This window comes from Oryctolagus cuniculus, chromosome 17 (genome assembly GCF_051225735.1).
Source record: "Oryctolagus cuniculus isolate XC-2025 breed Fujian yellow rabbit chromosome 17, ASM5122573v1, whole genome shotgun sequence".
Lineage (NCBI taxonomy): Eukaryota > Metazoa > Chordata > Mammalia > Lagomorpha > Leporidae > Oryctolagus > Oryctolagus cuniculus.
The window spans coordinates 25,620,655-25,641,957 of NC_142883.1; the positions used below are offsets into that span (position 1 = coordinate 25,620,655).

At 45.7% G+C, this 21,303-nt stretch overlaps 1 protein-coding gene and 1 long non-coding RNA gene across 7 annotated transcripts in view; one reads left to right on the top strand and one right to left on the bottom strand.

The window, feature by feature from the left end:
- SPOP (speckle type BTB/POZ protein) overlaps nucleotides 1-20,049 on the bottom strand; it is a 77,190-nt gene extending 57,141 nt beyond the window's left edge. The window contains exons 1-2 of one of the 6 annotated variants that reach the window (XM_089318138.1): nucleotides 19,754-19,911; nucleotides 3,053-3,222 (exon numbers count right to left, since the gene is read on the bottom strand). The gene's annotated coding sequence lies outside the window, so the exon portion shown is untranslated. Of the gene's footprint in view, nucleotides 1-3,052; nucleotides 3,223-19,753 lie in introns of all 6 variants that reach the window. The other 5 variants (XM_089318140.1, XM_002719303.6, XM_089318139.1 and 2 more) reach the window with 5 other exon arrangements.
- Nucleotides 20,050-20,109: 60 nt separating this feature from the next.
- Nucleotides 20,110-21,068, top strand: LOC149121156 (uncharacterized). Its single transcript, XR_016224181.1, has 2 exons — nucleotides 20,110-20,291; nucleotides 20,406-21,068. It is a non-coding gene; the product is annotated as an uncharacterized LOC149121156 (long non-coding RNA).
- Nucleotides 21,069-21,303: the final 235 nt, after the last annotated feature.

Here is a 21,303-nt window from a genome sequence, read left to right on the forward strand (position 1 = left end):
ATCCAGTCCTCTCTGAATTCCTATCACACAAATTATCCCTTTCTTTGAAGTTAACAAATGTTATTTTTAAGTCACTGTTGCCAGTTAACATGGGATGCCCAGAACTGTAATTTTTCGGTATTTCCCCTGCTACAAAATTCACCTTTAGTAGGTCTAGTGAGACAAAGCAATAAAAAACAAAACATCAGATGAGAATAAATGTGATATTGTACATCCTTTAACACAGCAATTCCACTTCAGGAATCAATCCTAATGAATCAATTTCATCAGTGTACAAAGATTTAGGCACGAGGATGTTCATCATAGCCTAATTTATAAACAAAAACTAGAGAAAAAAGCTCATTAACAGAAAAACCTAATGTGATATATCCATACAACAGATTTTTATGTACTTTTTTTACAGGCATGAAAATAGGTCTATAAAATATATTTTATATAAGTTATATATAATTTCATAGTAATTTTTACAACACAAATAATCCAACTTTTTTAAAGACATAAATATCTACATGCACATACACATTTAGAGAAATGCCCAATAAGATTCAGAAAGTATTAACTGTAGTTAACTCTGTGTGGTGGGACTGGGGTACATATGCTTTCCTTTATACTTCTTTGGTTTTTCCATGAGTTATTATTATTATTATTATTATTTTTAACAGGCAGAGTGGACAGTGAGAGAGAGAGACAGAGAGAAAGGTCTTCCTTTGCCGTTGGTTCACCCTCCAATGGCCGCCGCGGCCGGTGCGCTGCGGCCGGCGCACCGCGCTGATCCGATGGCAGGAGCCAGGTGCTTCTCCTGGTCTCCCATGGGGTGCAGGGCCCAAGCACCTGGGCCATCCTCCACTGCACTCCCTGGCCACAGCAGAGAGCTGGCCTGGAAGAGGGGCAACCGGGACAGAATCCGGCGCCCCAACCGGGACTAGAACCCGGTGTGCCAGCGCCGCTAGCCGGAGGATTAGCCTAGTGAGCCGCGGCGCCGGCCGAGTTATTATTTTTTTTAAAGATTTATTTATTTATTTGAAAGGCAGAGTTATGGGGGTGGGGGTGAGGGTGAGGAGAGACAGAGATCTTCCATCTGCTGGTTCACTCCCAAAATGACAACAGCCAGGACTGGGCCAGGCTAAAGCCAGGAGCCAGAAGCCAGGTCTCCCACATGGGTACAAGAGCCCAAGCAGTTAGGCCATCCTCCTCTGCCTTCCCAGGTGCATTAACAGGAAGCTGGATCAGAAGTGGCAAAGGGGGCCAGCACTGTGATGCAGCAGGTAAAGCTCCTGCCTGTAGTGCCAGCATCCCACATGGGCAGTGGTTGAGTCTTGCATGCAGCACTTGTGATCCAGCTCCGTGCTATGGCCTGGGAAAGCAGCAGTAGATGGTCCAACTGCTTAGACCCCTGCACCCACATGGGAAACATGGAGGAAGCTCCTAGCTCCTGGCTTCGGATCAGCACAGCTCCAGCCGTTGTGGTCATCTAGGGTGTGAACCAGTGGATGGAAGACTTCTCCTCTCTCTCTCTCTCTCTGCCTCTAACTCTGCCTTTCAAATAAAAAAATAAATCTTTATTTTTAAAAAAAAAGTGGAGCAGCTGGAACTTGAACTCGCACACATATGGGACACTGGTGCTGCAGACGGTGGCTTTGCTCACTATGCCACAGTGCTGGCCCCCAGAATTATTTTTATTATCAGAAAAAGGAGATACTTTTCTTTTTTAAAGAAGATACTTTTGTTCTGGGAAACAAATAGTGTTTAAATTATAACTGTTTAAAGATTCGTGTATCTTGCAATACTCCTGTTTACTATCATCATCACTTAAATAGTGACACAGTCCCTCATAGAGAGTGGTCATGCCCAGCAATGCATTAGAGTGGACACACAACTAATTCCCTTCTGTTTCTATGTTGTTTCTTCAAGCCAGGGCTTTCTGTAGTAACTTATCAATAACTTTCACTAAAGGAAGTGTCCCGCTTACATTGAGGATGTTTCCACAAGTGAGGCAGGATAGAGGGCAATGAGTCAGGTCCAGACCAAGTCAAGTCATATTCCAACACCATCACTCCCTCGTCAGACCCCCAAGGGGGAGGGGACCCACCACCACGTCAGCGGCTCTGGTCAGTGGACCTGAGTGCTGGGGAACACTAAGACCAACACAGCGCTCTGCGTCTTTGTGCTGACAGGATTTCAACTTCAAGCCATTCCATTTCAGATGCTCATCCACAGTCCTGTTCTTTAGTAAGGATCTCTCTATCTACTTCCCAAATAACAACTTCTGATTTTTTTTTTCTCTGAACTCATCCCTCTACCAAGAAGGGAAAAGGCAAGACAAGAAAACAAGAAAAGCAAAAGCCCTGAAGACAGACCCAGGTGGGTATACTGGAGTGACAGAGACGCAGTGCAGCTCGAACACGTTATGAAAGGAACATACGATATACCATCTAAAAAAAGGCAAGGACTTATTTCATATAGGGCCTATTTCATACAGGACCTATGTCAACAGGCAAGGACTCAAATCACAGAGGGTCTAACAGGTCCTAGGTAAGACCACGGATGTTGTTATTTTCATAAACTTTGCTGCTCCCATCTGAATCAGTTTTGTATAAATGAAATCAGTTCGTTTCATTTTTAATGTATGGAAATGAGTGTCTAGATCTGTGTTTTGAACCTCATCTGCTCTTATGAAACTCAGTGCAACAGACTCAACAGCCTGCCTGCTAGGCAGCCTCTCCTAAATGTCAACACACCCAAAGCCAAACACCATCATTTTTCCCAAACCAGCGCCTCTTGACTGTTTTATATCTGCTAATGACCGATCACTCACCCAAGCTTGATGTCTCAAAGTTGTCTTTAATTCTTCACTGATCGTCCACTCCCACTACACACAGGGGCCACAGATCCTCAAACCTCCAATCTAGTCTTTATCTAGTCCCACTGCCACTATCTCAGTTCATGTTAGCACCAATTTTTGTTCAGATTACTGAAATAGGAGAACTAGTTTCCACACCTTCAGTTCTTTACGCACCAAATTTATCCTATGTGATGCCATTTGGATACTTACATTTTTTTTAAGATTTATTTGAAGCCGGAGCTGCGGCTCTCACTAGGCTAATCCTCCACCCGTGGCGCCGGCACCCCGGGTTCTAGTCCCGGTTGCTCCTCTTCCAGTCCAGCTCTCTGCTGTGGCCCAGGATGGCAGTGGAGGATGGCCCAAGTGCTTGGGCCCTGCACCTGCATGGGAGACCAGGAGGAAGCACCTGGCTCCTGGCTTCAGATTGGCGCAGCATGCCGGCTGTAGTGGCCATTTTGGGGGTGAACCAACAGAAGGAAGACCTTTCTCTCTGTCTCTCTCTCACTGTCTAACTCTGCCTGTCAAAAAAAAAAAAAAAAAAAAAAAAGAAGAAGAAGAAGAAGACGACTTATTTGAAAGTTAGAGTTATAGAGGAAGAGAGGGAATAAGGGGGAGAGAGAGACAGAGAATATCTTCCATCTGCTGGTTTACCCCCCAGATGGCCACAATGGCCAGGGATGGGCCAACCGAAGCCAGGAGCCAGGAGCGTCATCCTGATCTCCCACATGGGCAGAAGGAGCCCAAACACTTGGGCCATCTTCTGCTGCTTCTCCCAGGCCATTAGCAGGGAGCTGGATTGGAAGTCGAGCAACCGGGACATGAAACAGTCCATATGGAATGCCAGAGTTGCAGGCAGTGGCTTTACCCGCTATGCCACAATGCAGGCCACAGGATACATTTTTTTTTTTTAAGATTTAGTTTATTTATTTGAAAGGCAGAATTACAGAGAGAGAGAAAAAGAGAGAGGGAGGGGGGTAAGTGGAGGGAGGGAAAAAGAGAGGGAGAGAGATTAAAAGAGATCATCCCTCTGCTGGTCCACTGCACAAATGGCCACAATGGCCAGGCCTGGGCCAGGTTGAAGCCAGCAGCCAGGGAGAACTCCATCCGGGTCTCCCATACAGGTAGCAGAGGTCCAAGTATTTGGGCCATCTTCTGCTGCTTTCCCAGATGCATTAGCAAGGAGCTGAATTGGAAGTGGAACAGCCAGGACTCAAACTGCCACTCACAGGCATGCTGGCATCATGGGCATAGGCTTAACGCGCTGTACCTACCACAACACCAGCTGCTGGAAACTTTTCTTTTTTTTTTTACCACCAATAAACAAACTTATTAACTGAAGCTCTGACTTCACTTGAAGCTCCATTCATATATCTGCCTACCTAACATACTTATACTTAGCCTCATTCGCATCTCAAATTTAACATGTCTAAAATTGAACTCATTTCTTTCCTGCCTCCAATCCCACACCGACTGCTCCCATTTCTCTTTATCTCCCACCCCCATTTCAGTAAGTGACATCTCTACCCATCCAGTTGCTGGAGCCAGAAACCCGAGTCATTCTTGACACTTTCCTCTCCCTCAACCCCCACATTCCATCTATAATTAAATGGATTCTTTACCATACTCTCAAATACATCCATTTCTCTATATCTCCTCTACCACCGAATCCCACCTGAACAGAGTCTTATTTAAGTGGCACAGGTGTAGCCTCGGTTTCGGCTTTCAAAGCCCCCAGGTGAGTCTAAGCAACAGCTACAGGTGAGAACCGCTGCTTTGCAGGACGTGGACTTCATTAGCCTCTCTGACTTCACTTCGACACTTCGACCCTTGCTCACTGAACTGCAGCCATGCCGGCTCTCTTGCTGGTTCCTTGAAAGGCCAGGCCTGTGCATGCCGCCAAGCGTTTGCCCCTGCTTCCCCTATGCAGGAGCACTGTTTCACTCCTTCACCTTCAGACACTTACTCAAGCATTGCCTTTGCAGTACCCTAGTGAGGGCTTCCCTGGCCATCCTACCTACAACTGCAACACCGGCTCCCTCCCTATCCCCTTCCCGGGTTTTACTTTTTGCCTTGGGCCCGAACACTTTTTTTAAATATACCATGTATTTTATTTATCTTATTTGCTGCCTGAATATGAGCTCCATGAGAACAGGATTTTTGTCTATTCTGTTCCTTAACCATATTTTCAGCACTCAGAATTGCATCGGGGGGACAGCACTGTGGGTACAGTGGGTTAAACTGGGATTTGTGACACCAGCATTCCACATCAGAGTGCCAGCTTGAGTCCCAGCTGCTCTGCTTCTGATCCAGCTTCCTGCTAATGAGCCTGGAAAGGCAGCAGAAGATGGCACAAGTGCTTGGGGCCCTGCTACCATGTGAGAGACCAGGATGGAGTTCCTGGCTCCTGCCTCCAGCCTGACCCAGTCCTGGCTATTGTGGACATTTGGGGAGCGAACCAGCAGACGGAAGCTTGCGCTCTCCCTCCTGCTCTTTCTCTTTCCCCCTCTCTCTGCCTTTCAAATAACTATATATTTTTTAAAGTTCACGGAAAATGTGATTAAAAGACATAGTTTATCATAAGACTATCATATATTTCAAATAACTGGCTGAACATCTCAATGCCTTAAGTTCTGCTGTTTGAAAATAATTTCTAGAAAAACATTTCTGTTTAACTAGAAGTTATCCCATTCCATTTGGACATGTTAAATGTGGTGCCAAGTGACTGTATAAGTAATGCAGTAAAATTATCCCACGGGATTTGGCTGATCCTGTACCTGATAGGGAGTCTGCCTGCCCTGCCCATGCAGGAGGTTAAAGGGCATGGCGTGCCAAACCTCCTGGGAGGGATCCCGCTGCCTGGCTGCTGATAGGTGGCGGGAGCCCCAAGCACATTTCTCCCCACCCTCCCACCCCACCAATCAGGTAAACTGCTCCTGGGTGTGGCCCAGGCCCATCAGGAAAGCTACAGCCTATGTGACCTTCAAGCTGATTGGACCCTCTCATAAGGTTGTGGTTCTCAAAGTGGGGGTCTAAAACTCCTTGGAGGTCTCTTTCAAAGGGTCCTTGAAGTCAGAACTATCTTCTCAATTATACTAAGAAACTGTCTTTTTCTCAGTGTTGACATTCAAACTAATGGCACAAAAGCAGTAACAGGTAGAACTCCTGGTGCCTTAGCATAAATCAAGGTAAGGACATCAAATGGTACCATAGTCACTGTGTCTTTCACCACCATTTATAGGTGTTTAGTGGGAAAAAGTCCATTGCACTTAAGAATGTTCTTGATAGGGGCCAGTATTGCGGCATAGCAGGTAAAGCCCAGCCTGCGACACCGGCATCCGACATGGGCATGAATTCGTGTCCCAGCTGCTCCATTTCCAATCCAGCTCTGTGCTAATGGCCTGGGAAAACAGCAGAGGATGGCTCAGGTACTTGGGAGACTCAGCTGAAGCTCCTGGCTTCAGCCTGGCCCACCACTGGCCACTGCAGCCATAGGGAGAGTGAACCAAAGGACGGAAGATATCGCTTGCTCGCTCGCTCGCTCTCTCTCTCTCTCCCACCTTATCTCTCTGGAACTCTTTCAAAATAAAATATTTTTCTAAAAAAAATGTTCTTGATAAATAAAAAGTATTAATTTTATTAAAACTGAATGCAAGTGTAGGTCATTTAAATGTTCTGTGTAAGGAAATGGGAAGCGTGCACACAGCACTCCTGCAGATTAGTCAAGCACTAGATGTCTCAAGGGAAAGCACTTGGGATTTTAAGTTGTGAGCTGAATTAGCTACTTTTTTCTCGGAACACTACTCTTACTTGGAACAAAGAACAAACTGGCTATTCAGATATGAATATTCAGCAGACATTTGCGGAAAATGAAGTAAGTCTCTCACTTCGAGGAAAACAACTGACAGCACTTGTTGCCAATGATAAAATCCAAGCTCTGAATGAAAAAAAAAATCACAATTTTGGAAAATTTGTAGTTGCTTGTCAGCTTCCCAATACTGACAGACTTTTACTGATGAAACGGGTGGTGATATTAGTGTGGGTTTTTAAAAATATTGTATTATGAACTGTCCAAATATTTGGATGACCTGCTTATTAACTCAACGAGGAGATGTTTCCCAAATGAACAATACATAATATAAAACCATGTATAGGTAAAGATCCTTTCAAGTGAGAAAGAGACCAATGGGTTTTTTTTTTTTTTTTAAAGATTTATTTATTTGAGAGTCAAAGTTACACAGAGAGAGGAGAGGCAGAGAGAGAGAGCTCTTCCATCTGATGGTTCACTCCCCAATTGGCCGCAACAGCCGGAGCTGTGCCGATCTGAAGCCAGGAGCCAGGAGCCTCCTCTGGGTCTCCCATGTGGGTGCAGGGGCCCAAGGACTTGGGCCATCTTCTACTGCTTTCCCAGGCCACAGCAGAGAGCTGGATCGGAAGAGGCGCAGTCGGGACCAGAACTGGTGCCCACATGGGATGCCGGCGCTTCAGGCCAGGGCATTAACCTGCTGAGCCACAGCGCCGGCTCCAGACCAATGGATTTTAATATAACAGTAACATCACTATGATTTCAGGTTCCTCACAGCAGCTTAGCTTGTAAGAAACTAACACTGGTCAAGTTTTGGTGTAGTATCAGAATACATAAAAGTATCTGAAAAAAGCTAGAAAATACTTTCCCCTTTTCCAACAATATATCTTTTGAAGCCTTCCTTTCTTCACATACTTCAATCTAAACAATCCATCAGACTGAACACAGCAGATATAGAATCTGTCTTCCATTACGGCAGACATTTAAGAAGTTTGCAAAAATGTAAACAATGCCACACTTCTTAATCTCTGAAGTTATTTTTCATATAAATCATAAAATTTGTTAACAGGTGATAGGTTTACTATTTTTAAGCAACATTTTTAATGTTTTCCATTTTCATTTCTAATCTGATGATTACCAAGATATAAGCCACATAAGCAAATGTTCTTTAGGGTCCCCAATAACTTTTAAGAGTATAAGCAGTCTTGATACCACTGCTCTGAGAAAACCTGCCTTTGATTCCAGTCACCCCCAAAATTGCTCTGTCTGTCCCAAACCTCCTCCAGCCACAAGTGGAGTTGAACCTAAGGCAGGTATCTGGCCCGGGGGACATCAAGGATCCTGAACTGAGCCTCATGGAGACTGAAGTCTATTTATAGCGGGACAGTGGAGTCCATTAACTCTGTCTGCTGAAGTTCCTGGAGCTGTTTTGGCTGCAGCCCTTTGAGGCCTGGCGGTTCAGCTTTCCCTTCCATTCTGAGCAGCTACTTTTGAGAAGTCTTCTTTTACATAAGCCACTTTAAATGGGTTTCATTTCCTTATGCTCCAGAAGACCTTAACACCATACAGCCTCAATGCTTTACCAAAACAGTCTTATTAGGTGTCCTTACTCAAGACACCAAATTATGATAAGGTTCTCCTCCATTTGAAGATCATAAAAAATCAAAAATCACTCCAACAAAACTAAAATTTATGTACAAATTACAGCACCATTCAGAACAACTATTCATTTGCAAATAAGGAAGACCTAGTATAATTTTTTTTTTCTTTTGGAGAAGCTTATCATATAGCACATGAATACATTTTAGCTAATATAAGTGGCTTCACTAAAATATACCAGTCTAACAGCTTTTCAGGGATTCTGATGAACAGAACAAGGTAGTGAAACTTGCCCTACCAGGTATGTACAATTATCACAAAGCTGTAATTAAAGCAGTGCAGTACCAGGACAAGACCCAAGGTACAGAACAAAGACAGCCTCACACAGGCATACAGGCACACGTAAATGTATCACACAGTAGGGAGCAGATGGACAATTCAACAGATGATGCTGAGGCATTGGGTTCTTCCTATGGAAGACAATTAGACCTATAATCCAGGATATCCTTACGTTAATAAAAAAAACTGTTTTTACTTCACACCAAACATCAAAATAAATTCCAGGTGGATCAGAGACCTAAATATGAAAAAAATTTATTAGAAAAAAAATTCCAGGGACCGGCACTATGGCACAGTGGGTTAAAGCTCTGGCCTGAAGTGTCGGCATCCCACATGGGCACCGGTTCTAGTCTCGGCTGCTCCTTTTCTGATCCAGCTTTCTGCTGTGGCCTGAGAGGTCAGTGGAGGATGGCCCAAGTCCTTGGGCCCCTGCACCCATGTGGGGGACCAAGAGGAGGCTCCTGGCTCCTGGCTTCGGATCGGCGCAGCTCTGGCCATTGCAGCCATCTGGGGAGTGAACCAGCAGATAGAAGACCTCTCTCTCTCTCTCTGTCTCTACTTCTCTGTAACTCTCTTTCAAATGAATAAAAATAAATATTTAAAAGAAAAGAAAAATCCTGGGAACAAACATAGCAACATTAACATTAAATATAGGGGCTGCACTGTGGCGTAGCAGGTAAAGCAGTGGAAGATGACCCCTGCACCCACGTGGGAAGACCCAGAGGAGACTCCTGGCTTCAGATAGGCGCAGCTCCAGCTATTGAGGCCAACTGGGGAGAGAACCAGCAGATAGAAGACCACTCTCTCTCTGCTTCTCCTCTCTCTGTGTAACTTTCAAATAAATAAACAAATAAAAAAAAAGATTTGATATAGATGGGTATATGAGTAATATCATTCTTATTTTGTTTTTGAGAGGCAGAGATATTAGACAGATAGACAGAAGGCTTCTACCTGCTGGCCAGCAACAGCCAACGTTGAATCAGGGCGAAGCCAAGAGCTGAGACCAACCCACACAAGTGGCAGAAATCAGACTCCTTGAGCTATTATATGCTGCCTTCCAGTGTGTGCATACCAGGAAGCTGGAATTAGGAGCTGGAGTCAGAACTCAAGCCCAGGCACTCCAACAGAGGATGCAGGCATCCAACAGCAGTGTAACCTCTAGGCCAAACCCCCATTCCTTCTGTATGCTGAAGGTATTTCATAATTGAAAATTGTAAGCAGGGGCAGGTGTTTGGTACAGTGGTTAAGATGCTGCTTGGGATGCTCATATTCCATTCCTGGGTCTATGAGAACCAGATGGGTTCTGCTTCCAATTCCAGCTTCCTGCTAATGCACACCCTGGAAGGCAGCAGATGGTGGCTCTTCAAGTACTTGGGTCCCTGCCATCCATGTGGGAGGTCCATATGGAGTTCCAGGCTCCTGGCTTTGACCTGGCCCAACCTGGCTGTTGCAGGTCTTTGGGGAGAGAACCAGTGGATGGAAGATCTCTGTCATTGTTTCTGTGTGTCTCTATGTTCTTCAAACAAAATAAAAATAAATAATTAAAACCTAAGTAGCATAAATGATGTTATACATGGAAAAACTCATTTTTGTTTACAGCAAATTTCTACATGGCCACCTGTTTCTAAATATATTAAGTAAAGAAGTATATAAAACTCAGTTCTCAAGAGATAAATGACTACACACACATTTTTCCTCTCACAAAATAATGTATACATAGGAGGAACCAGAGCCTTTCAAAGAATCCCTGTAAGGCCTTCACTGACGGAGGCAGGAAGAATTATGCCAACAGCTTCCTAGAAAGAAACAGCCAAGAACACTAGTCTTCATGGTCAAGCAAGAATTCCTGTCTGAATATTAAATTCTCATTTTGAGTCTGCAGCCGGCTCTTTCAAAGCTGCATGACCATCTCTGCCACACAAAGCACCTAGGTAACTGCTTGTCAGTTCTATTAAAATATGACCGTGGTTGGAAGAATGACGGCTCAAGCACTTCCTAAGAGTGTGTACTTTAGAATTTTTTCCTGCAACGGGAGCTTTTCAAAAACAAAAATATAAAGAAGCTACTAGATCTTGTTAGCAAATGTGTCAGCACAGCCTTTCATTTCAGAGTGATTCGCCACGCCTGAAAACAAACACAAGAAACAGGTGCGCTTCCCTGAATACACAATCAGAATTTAATATGGGGCCAGTAATGTTATGAAACCAGGATGGGAATAACCTTGTAAATATGACAAGATGGTAGAAAGAAATTGAAAAATGAATCTCACATAAATGTCAGAATACTGTTATTGTCTGGCTTTGAGTAACCTGAAGTCAGTAAGATTACGCAAAACACCATTACATGAGAGGAGTCTAACAAAACATTTTTTCACAAGGCAGGAATTAGTCCAGTCCCTGAAGGCAGCTTTACAATGCAGTTGCACAGTACCTTCCATTTGCATTGACTTCATTAGCGGGGTGGATTTTCAGAGAACACAGTGGATACACCAACGTTTCTCAAGTCCACAGGATTCAACACTGTCCCAGACCCTGAGTTAAGACAGCTAGACATAACAGTTCATGGCCTAGCTGAAAATCCACCCTAATTAAGAACAATTTGTCTTAACCTTTTTTTAATGATAAAAACCTAGTGATAATGAAAAAAATATGCTATTACAGCATAATCTTACATAACCCTCCAACTGTGCAGAGATGTGTGTAAAATGAGGAAAAGGGAAGACAGATACTTGTGCATATATACACAAACATGTTTTTATATAATGATAAAAACCCACACTCCCAACAAAGCCTCTAAACATAATTTCAGTCTCCAAATTGCACTGTTTATCTTTCATCTCAGAAAAAAGCAAGGCTGCTCATAAGAGAATAAATTCCCCAATCTCTTCTACAGCAAACCTTACATTAAGGCATGAGTGATGGGAGGGGGGTTGGCACAATGCTCTCCTCTGAGATACTGCCTGTTTTTCATGAAGAACATTTAAGACAAGGAAGCTGTGGTTCTAAGATCTAGAATTCAGCAATGCCAGTGTCAGAGAAGTGATCCAAACACAAGATACACTGATTAAAATAAAGCCACCTTTAGTGTTTAAAATTTGGCTCCAGAAGCTCCATAAGGCAAATGAGCAACCTAATGTATAGAAAGGGAAGAAATGTGATATATATATAATGACAAGGTGAGGGATCCACTTCTGAGCCAGGAACAAATCAAGCACTCATACACCAAATGTAGATGGCCCTCACAGGCCAAGACACGGTATGCACCAAAAAGAATCTCCGTAACTGTTGGAAGAAAAACTAAAATCCTTGAGTTCATGATGACACTAAAACAGAGAAATGAAAACAATTCATTCACTGACATGAGAGATGACTATTACATATACCATCTCCTTAAACAGAAAAGTGTTAAGAAAAATAATTCAGAATTTACCTCAACTCTTTAGTACAAATTATAATTTATTCCTGATGAGGGAAGTCCTTATAGAAGGTTGAAAGCTAGTGGAATGGAAAGAAATGCTAGAATTAGAAAATCACCACTGTGCAACAACCAATAAATTAAACTGATACAAAGCAAGGCTCACCATCACCAGATAAAGTTGGAGAAGTATGGAGCCAAAGCGACACCAATCTACAGTTAATTTGCTAATTAACAAAGGAAAAAATGAGCTAACAATGATGAGATCTGGAATTTATTGCCTTAAACAAATGATCAAACTCAGCACCATTAATAGTGGGACATTATGACACTGTTTCTCTTATTACGATGCAATGAGAAGTAGAGCAACATCTATTATTACCAACATATTTCACTAGAATCCAGCTAAGCCTTTAAAGCTCAATACCAGTTTATGGAAAAAACAGGTATAAGGAGACAACTTAAATGAAACCATAAGGAAACAACCAGAAAATTCCAGAAGTGACATATGCTATAAGAAAATGGCCTGGTCTACTCAAAAAACAAACCAGTATCACACAGCTTCTAAACTGTTCTAGATTTAAAAAGAGATATATTTAGAAGAAAAAAATACAAACAATTAAAAAACTAAAAACCTTTAAAACAACTGGGAAAATTTGAACATGTATTAGGCATCAGACGATATTAAAGAATTACTGTTACAGCCAGCACTGTGGCACAGTGGGCTAGGCATCTGTCTGTGGTATCCCATGTGAGCACTGGTTCATGTCCCAGCTGCTCCTCTTCTGATCCAGCTCTCTGCAATGGCTTGGGAAAGCAATAGAGAATGGCCCAAAAGCTTGGATCCCTGCACCCAAGAGCTGAAAGAAGCTCCTGGCTCCTGGCTTCAGATCGGCTCACCTTGGCCATTGCAGCCATCTGGGGAGTAAAACAGTGGATAGAAGATCTCTGTCTCTCCTCTTCCCTCTCTAATTCTACTTCTCAAATAAATAAATAAATATTAAAAAAAAAAAAAAAAAGAATTACCATTGATTCATTTTAACTGTGTTGAGTACTGTTAAGAACAATTAAGTAAAACAATGTTTTCATTTTTAAGGGCTGCATCTCAGTATTTAAGAAGGAAGCATCATGATGTTTTCAATATTAAAATGTACATACTAGGGACCAAAGCTGTGCCACAGTAAGTTAAGCTTCTGCCTGTGGTGCCAGCATTCATATGGGTGCCAGTTCCAGTCCTGGCTGATCTACTTCTGATTCAGCTCCCTGCTACTGTGTCTAGGAAAGCAGTAGAAGGTGGTCCAAGTGCTTGGGCCCCTGCACCCATGTGAGAGAACTGAAGAAGCTCCTGGCTCCGGCCCTTGGACAGGCCTAGCTCCAGCCATTGCAGCCATTTGGGGAATGAACCAGCACATGGAAGACCTTTCTTTCTGTCTCTCCCTCTATCAGTAACTCTGCCTCTCAAATAAACAAATAAATCTTAAAAGGGAAAAAAATGTACATACTATACATCTAAACATGTATAAAGCAAATGTAACAAAATAAGAACAATTGTTGAATCTGACAAGTATAAAGGAGATACCTATACTATTCTTCCAGTTTTTCTGTAGGCTTAAAAATTTTTCAAACACTTGTAAAAACATGCACTTCCTCCAGGAAGTCCTCCCAAATGGACTCGCCTCTAACCCTTAATCACACCTTTGCAAAATCCTCTTAGCGTGGAACACAGTGTTTTATTACAGTTTGAGTACTATTTCCTAACTGTTCTCATTTCATATATTCAGCTGCTCTAGTATTTCAACAAGATTGTAAACTCCTTCAGGCACAGACATCTTTTTAATTTCTATTTCTTAGCAGCACATAGTGAAGTATTCTGCAATCAACAGAAATTTTTTTTTTTTTTTGGAAGTAGTAACTATTTATTTTAGAGGCAGAAGTGCAGAGAGAAAAAAGCAGAGGACAGAGCAGCAAGTTCCCATCCAGCGGTTCACTCTCCAAATGCTGGAACAGCTTGGGGCTGGGCTGAGCTGAGCCAAAGCTAGGAGCCTGCAACTCAATCCAGGCCTCCCACATGGGTGGAAGGAATTCAGTGACTTGAGCCATCACTGCTGCCTCCCAGGGCCCGCATTAACTAGAAGCTAACAAAAGAGCCGGAGCCAGGGATTGAATCCAGGCCCTCTGATATGGGACATGGGCATCCTGACCATGGTGCCTTCACCACTAAGCCAAACATCTGTCCCTAACCAGTAGATTTTTTTTTTTAATTTTTTTTTACAAGCAGAGTTAGACAGTGAGTGACAGAGAGAGAGAGAGAGAGAGAGAGAGAGAGAGAGAGAGAGAGAGAGAGAAAGGTCTTGCTTTTTCCATTGGTTCACCCCCCAAGTGGCCACTATGGCCGGCATGTTGAGCCGGCACGCTGCTCCGATCCAAAGCCAGGAGCCAGGTGCTTCCTCCTGGTCTCCCACGCGGGTGCAGGGCCCAAGGGCCTGGGCCATCCTGCACTGCACTCCTGGGCCACAGCAGAGAGCTGGACTGGAAGAGGAGCAACTGGGACAGAATCCGGTGCCCCGATTGGGACTAGAACCTGGGGTGCCGGCGCCGCGACGCTGGCCCCCAGTAGATGTTTTAAAAACTTTTAGGTTGAATTTTTAAAAATGTTTATTTATTTTCAACTACTTGAAAAGCACAGACAGAGATCTTCTATCTGCTGGTTAACTTTTTTTTTTTTTTTTTCAAGATTTACTTATTTTACTTGAAAGTCAGAGTTACACAGAGAAGAGGCAGAGAAAGAGAGGTCTTCCATCCACTGGTTCACTCCCCAATAGGCCACAATGGCCAGAGATGCACCAATACAAAGCCAGGAGCTAGGAGCTTCCCCTGGGTCTCCTGCATGGGTGCAGGGGCCCAAGGACCTGGGCCATCCTCTACAGCTTTCCCAGGTCATAGCAGAGAGCTGGATTGGAAGTAGAGCAGCTGGGACACGAACTAGTGCCCATATTGGATGCCGGCACTGCAGGCTGCGGTTTTACCTATGCCACAGCACCACAGTGCTGGCCCCTGGTTAACTCTTCAAATGCATACAATAGCCAAGGATGGACCAGGCTGAAGCAGGAGTCTGGAACTTCATCTGATTCTTCTACACGGAGGGCAGGGGCCCAAGCGCTTGAGCCATCACATCCTGTATCCTAGGATGCAGAACCAGGAAGTGGAATAGACATGAAGCAGCTGGAACTCCAAAATGGTATGCAGACTTCCCAAGCAGCGGCTTAACCCACCACACCATGTCTGCCTCATCAACAGATTAAAGTGCCAGTATCAATATTCTGTAGTGAGACAGCACTCAGTAAAATACCTTAACTAACTGTGTTACCTTTTCAGTTCAGTTCCTGCACCCATGTGAGAGACCCAAAAGAAGCTCCTGACTTCAGATCGGTAGAGCTCCAGCCACTGCAGCCATTTAGGGAGTGAATCAATGGATGGAAGGTGGCCCCCCACCTCTGCCTCTCAGTGACTCCGCCTTTCAAATAAATATATAAATCTTAAAAAAAAAATTTTTTAAATCACTTATGGGCATAGATAATTTCACACATAGAAACTAGCAGCTAAGTATTAAAGGCAATTATTGGAATGCAGGTTCTATGACTTCTTAGCATTGTTGTGGATTTGCTGTGCTATCCAGGCATATGACTTTATTCTTCATTTCAGCAATACCCTCCACCATCCCCTCGTCTGCAGAAGAGTGGCGGTTTTTACCCACAGCTCCTCTTAACAAGCTCATAATGAACTTTGAAATCTTAGATAAAAAGACTGTATAAAAGGTCAAAAAATGTGGCAACACTGGTGGTGAGGAACAGGCAGACTCGCACTGCTGGCAGGAACACTCACATAAACTGAGACAGCTTCCGTGGGAAGCAACTTAGCAATATCTAAAACATTAAAAATGTTCACTGCCATTGGCCCAGCACTTACACATGGAACTCCATACTTATATGGAAACCTAAATGTCCAATAAAAGTTGGATGGATGATGGCCCGTCAATACAATGGAATATCTAACAGTTTTCAAAAAGGAAGAGGTACTGTAAACACTGCATGGGGTGATCACCAAGATAAGTGCAAAAAGAAAAGTACAGAATACCAGGTGTAGCACGTTGCCATCCGTGTAGAACAAAAACCAAAGAACACACAGGCGTACGTGCTCGTAAACACACTACCTCTAGCAGGACCAACAAGAGCGTTCCCTGTGGGCAGGAGAACTACGTGGATGAAGGGGGCTGGCAGGAGGAAGACCTGTCACTCCCCGTGCTGTGTACTTTCTGAATGTTGTCTCATATGTACGTGCTTCCCATTTTAAAGAGTGATTTTTTAAAACTATGCTCTGTACTGTACCAATATGAATTATTTAATGATATTCATCTTAATCCTAAAAGCATTTCATGCCTTTGTATTGTCAAAATTTTAAATGAGGCTTTGGTGAATTCAACTAAGTGAAATGCTTCCAGATAAGAACAAAGTATTGGGGCCAGCGCTGTGGTATAGCAGGTAAAGCTGCTGCCTGCAGTGCTGGCATCCCATATGGCCACTGGTTCAAGTCCTGGCTACTCCACTTCCGATTCAGCTCTCTGCTATGGCCTGGGAAAGTGGTAGAAGATGGCCCAAGTCCTTGGGCCCCTGCATCCATGTGGGAGACCTGGAGGAGGCTCCTTGCACAGGGCTTAAGACTGGTACAACTTCGGCTGTTGCAGCCAATTGGGGAGTGAACCAGCAGATGGAAAACAGCAGGCGCGCTCGCTCACTCTCTCTCTCTGCCTCTCTTTTTCTGTGTAACTCTTTCAAATAAATAAATAAATCTTTAAAAAGAAAAAAAAAAAAGAACAAGGTATCCTAGCAGACAGACACCTATGGAGAAGAAAAGACAGGCATTTATTACCACAATAGTTTTACTTCTAGATTTTACCAGAAAGTGATCCAAGTCCAGACATAGGCAACATTAAAAATCTCCAAGGGGGCAGGTGTTTGGATCCACAGTTAAGTTGTGTGGGATGCCCATATCCCACATCAGAATGTCTGGATTGAGTCCCAGCTCTGCTACCAATCCAGCTTCCTAATACTGCACATCCTGGGGGGCAGTGGATGATGGCTCAAGTACTGGGATCTCTGCCACCCACAGGGGAGATCCAGACAGAGTTCTGGGCTCCTGGCTTCAGCCTGGCCCAGCCTAGGTCATTGCAGGCTTTTGGGGAGTGAACCAGTGGATGGAAGATATCTATCTGTCTTTGTCTCTCTGCCTTTCAAACAAAATGAAAACACATTTTTAAAATGTTTTAAAATCAAGGGATAAGTGGCACAGCAGTTAAGATGCTGTTTGAGACATCTGTGTACCATATCAGAGTGCTTGGCTCTATTCCGGCCCTGCTTCCGATCCAGCTTCCTGCTGGCATACACCCTGGGAGGCAGCAGGTGATGGCTCAAGTGCTTGAGTCCCTGCCGTCTACGTAAGAGAACCAGACTGAGTTCCAGGCTCCTGACTTCCATGGAGCCCAGACCTGGCTGGTGCAGGCATTTGAGTAGTGAACCAGTGGATGGAAGATTGGTCCTTCTCTCTCTCTCTCCTCCTCCTGTCTTTCAAATAAAATGAAAATAAATAGATAAAAATTTAAAAATCTCTAAGGGGCAGGTGTTTGGCCTGGTGGTTAAGAAACCGCTAAGGATACCCCTATGCCAACTGGAACACCACTTCAAATTCCAGCTTCCTGCTAATGCGCACCCTGGGAGGCAGCAGGTGATGGCTCAGGCTGTTGGGTCTCTGCTCCCCATGAAGGAGTTCCAGCTCTAGGCCTTGGCCTGCCCAAGGGATTTACTGGGGAGTAAACCAGCAGGAGCTCGCTTGCTCGTACACTCCCGTCTCTCAAATAAATAAAAACAAACAAAAATTCCCAGGTACCAGACAAGCTACTATGAAGAGCTTTAGAAGCAGCCACCAAAGTACCAACACCTACTGCCCTGATCCTACGTGTGGAGCTGTCGCAGTAAATTTAAACTCCTTAGTATGCATGTGGAGAAAAACGTTTCCACCTCCTCCCCAGGACACAGGAGGATACATGCACCCCGAATTCCTACATCATCTGTTGGATCCACCTATAACCATGACAACTGGAAACACCACAAAAGACAGCTGAACTATGTAAAGGCCGGGGTAAATAGGTAAGTGAAAAAGAAAGAAAGAAAAAATACACACACACACTTTAAGGTCCAAGAACATAAAGTCTTGGAGTTATGAATGGCAGCCAAAAATGCCTTTACCGAAGGAGGTGAAGCAAGCAGAATGCGAAGGGAAGAGAACAGGAAACAAGGCTTACTAATATGTCCCATTCTCAGGGGTCCAGCTGGGGCTCAGGGTTGGCAAGGCAAACTGCGACACACAGAAACGCCCCTCCCTCTTCCCTTGTCCCTCCTACAACAATCGAGCTATTCCTGCCAAAGCTACTGAGCAAACCTTTTGCTGGTAAGTTTCTCTTTTCCTCATAGAGTCCTGATGGCAGCAGTAAGAAGCTACAAGGTAAACAGAAGAGTGGCAACACGGGAGCACACTTAAGGACCACGTTTGAACTGCCAACTGGAAACCCAGGTCCCAGCTCACTAAAATCCCACGGTGCTTAAAGTTTTTTAATTCTTTTTATTTGCCAAAATGAAAGAAAAGTCATTTTTATTACTTAAAACTTCCACTGGTCAAGTTCCTGCCCACCATTAGTCTCTAACTGTCTTTGTTTTCATGTGATGATCACAGAGCTTCAATAATGTACAGCTAAAACCAAAGTGCTAAGGGAGATCTTTAATAAAAAAAAAAAAAAAAAAAAGGTGGGGGCCACAGGTCACACAGGTAGGGGGAGGTGAGAACCTTGTCTGGATTCCCAACGCCTCCAACTGCAGGCTCTGCATCTCCACTTTATCTGGTTCTCTGAAGATAACCAGAGTTTTACCAAGAGGAACCCTCCGACACACACTCAAGTTTCTTTCCTATGACCTTTAGCCTCCTTAGCAAGGCCACCAAAATCCCTGCGCAAAGAATTGAATGGGTTGGGCGTCTACTCCTAAACACAGGGGAAGTTCCTAAGAGTCGAGGAAAGGAAAAGTAACTTGCAAGTCGCAGCTAAGTTTCAACAGCAGGGTCAGCGTGGGACACGCCAGCTCCGGGAGGTGTCTGTAGCCCGGGAGTCTCTAGGGAAACACAGATGCGAACAGGGCTTTGTCTCCAAGTCCCTCGCATAATTTAAATTCTCCCTTTTGGATAGGAGCACGAGCTCACAGTCGGGCAAGTCTCGCGCACGGCCCAGGAAGAAGGCGGGCGCGTGGTCAAGGGGCTCTTTATCCCGCAGGTCCCTGCAACACCGCGATGCGCATGCGCCCCGAGGGCAGCGAGAAGGCACCCCAAGCTCGTTCACACTCGCGCATGCGCAGTCACCCATCTCGCCGCAGGCGACAGCTCACTATTTGGCAAGGGGGATGGGGCTGGGAAATGATTGGGGGGGGTGCCGAAGGCAGGGGGCGCGTTTGTGTCTCCTGAATGCTTGGGATAAGGAGAAGGACGGTTGATTAGGCTCTGGCATTCGCGAGCCAAGTAACCCGGTGCAGGAAATGGGGCAGAGAGGAGCATATGTGTGTTGGGGGGGGGGGAGTGGGAGGTCAATCACCTCTTAAGGGAGGCGCCCCCCGACTCCGACACGACAACCCCCTCCCTCGACTCTCCTCCCCCCCACTCACCTGAGAGCGGCGGCGACAGCTGCTGGTCCCCGTCCCCCTGCGCTCGCCTCATACTGTCCGCAACATCCGGGACCTGCGGGACCGCCGATACACAAATACACATACACTCGGAACGCGCACACTCACACACATACCCCCCGACACACACCGGCCGGAGCGTCCTGGCGTCAGCACGTCGACGCAGCGAACGCGTACCCGCCGGGCCCCACCCCGCGCGGCCGCCTCCCCTCCCCTCCGGGCCGCTTCCCTGCCCTCCCTGGCTTCTCCCGCCCCTCCTCCCGCTTCCTCAAGACTCCGCCTCCTCCCCCCAACGCGCATGCGTCCCGGCGGCCTCGCCCAGGCCCGGGGACTTGACGGGGAGGAGGGGCCTGGGTCGAAAGAGGCGGGAACTCGGCGGGGGTCGCGTGCCCTGCGCGGTAGGACGTGGCAAGGCGCGAGGACCGAAGAGAGACAAACCAAGTGGAGGGGCAGGGCGTCGTTGGAACGAGAAAGGCTCACAACAGCAGCTTCCACTTGCAAGCAGTTTATGGTTTGCCAAGTACTTGAGCTCATTTTCTTTAAACCAGCCCTTTCAGGAACATCGGTTTGGGACTTTAGGGTGATGCTAGAGGTCCTTTTAAGCCTCTTTTTTTTTTTTTTTTTTTTTTGACAGGCAGAGTGGACAGTGAGAGAGAGAGAAAGGTCTTCCTTTTGCTGTTGGTTCACCCTCCAATGGCCACTGCGGCCGGCTCACCGCACTGATCTGAAGCCAGGAGCCAGGTGCTTCTCCTGGTCTCCCATGGGGTGCAGGGCCCAAGGACTTGGGTCATCCTCCACTGCACTCCCTGGCCACAGCAGAGAGCTGGCCTGGAAGAGGGGCAAGCGGGACAGAATCCTGCGCCCCGACCGGGACTAGAACCCGGTGTGCTGGCGCCGCAAGGCGGAGGATTAGCCTAGTGACCCGCGGCGCCAGCCAAGCCTCCTTTGAAAGTTAGCGCTTGGAAACAAGAGGAAGGAGCCGGCGTTGTGGCACAACGGGGTAAGCTGCTGCATGCAGCGCCAACATCCCATTCGAGCGTCGTTTTGAGTCCCAACCGCTCCACCTTCCTGCTGACGTTCCAGGGAAGCAGCGGAAGACGGCCCAAGAGCTGGCATTCCTGCCACCCTCGTGGGAGATCCGGATGAAACCCGGCGTCTCTCCCAAGGTTGCCTCCGCCCCAGCGGTGCAGGCTGTTTGGGGGGGGGTGAACCAGCCTGTGGGAAGATGTCTCTGTCTCTCCCTCTCTCTCTAACTGTGCCTTTCCAATAAATATTCTAAAAAAGAAAAAAAAAAAAAGGACCCCTCTTTTGGGAAAGGCAGCGGGATCTTTAGGTGGCCTCGCTGGAAGGAAGCAGTTCCATGACCATTGGCTTGGCCCCGGTCTCTCCTAGCTCCCCGACGGGATAAAATGATGCCTGATGTTAGTGAAAGAGAAAAACCTGGGGCCAGGGTTGTGGTGCAGCAAGTTAAGCCGCAGCCTGGGCCACGTGCACCCCATATTAGCACTAGCTCAGGCGCCAGCTGCTCCACT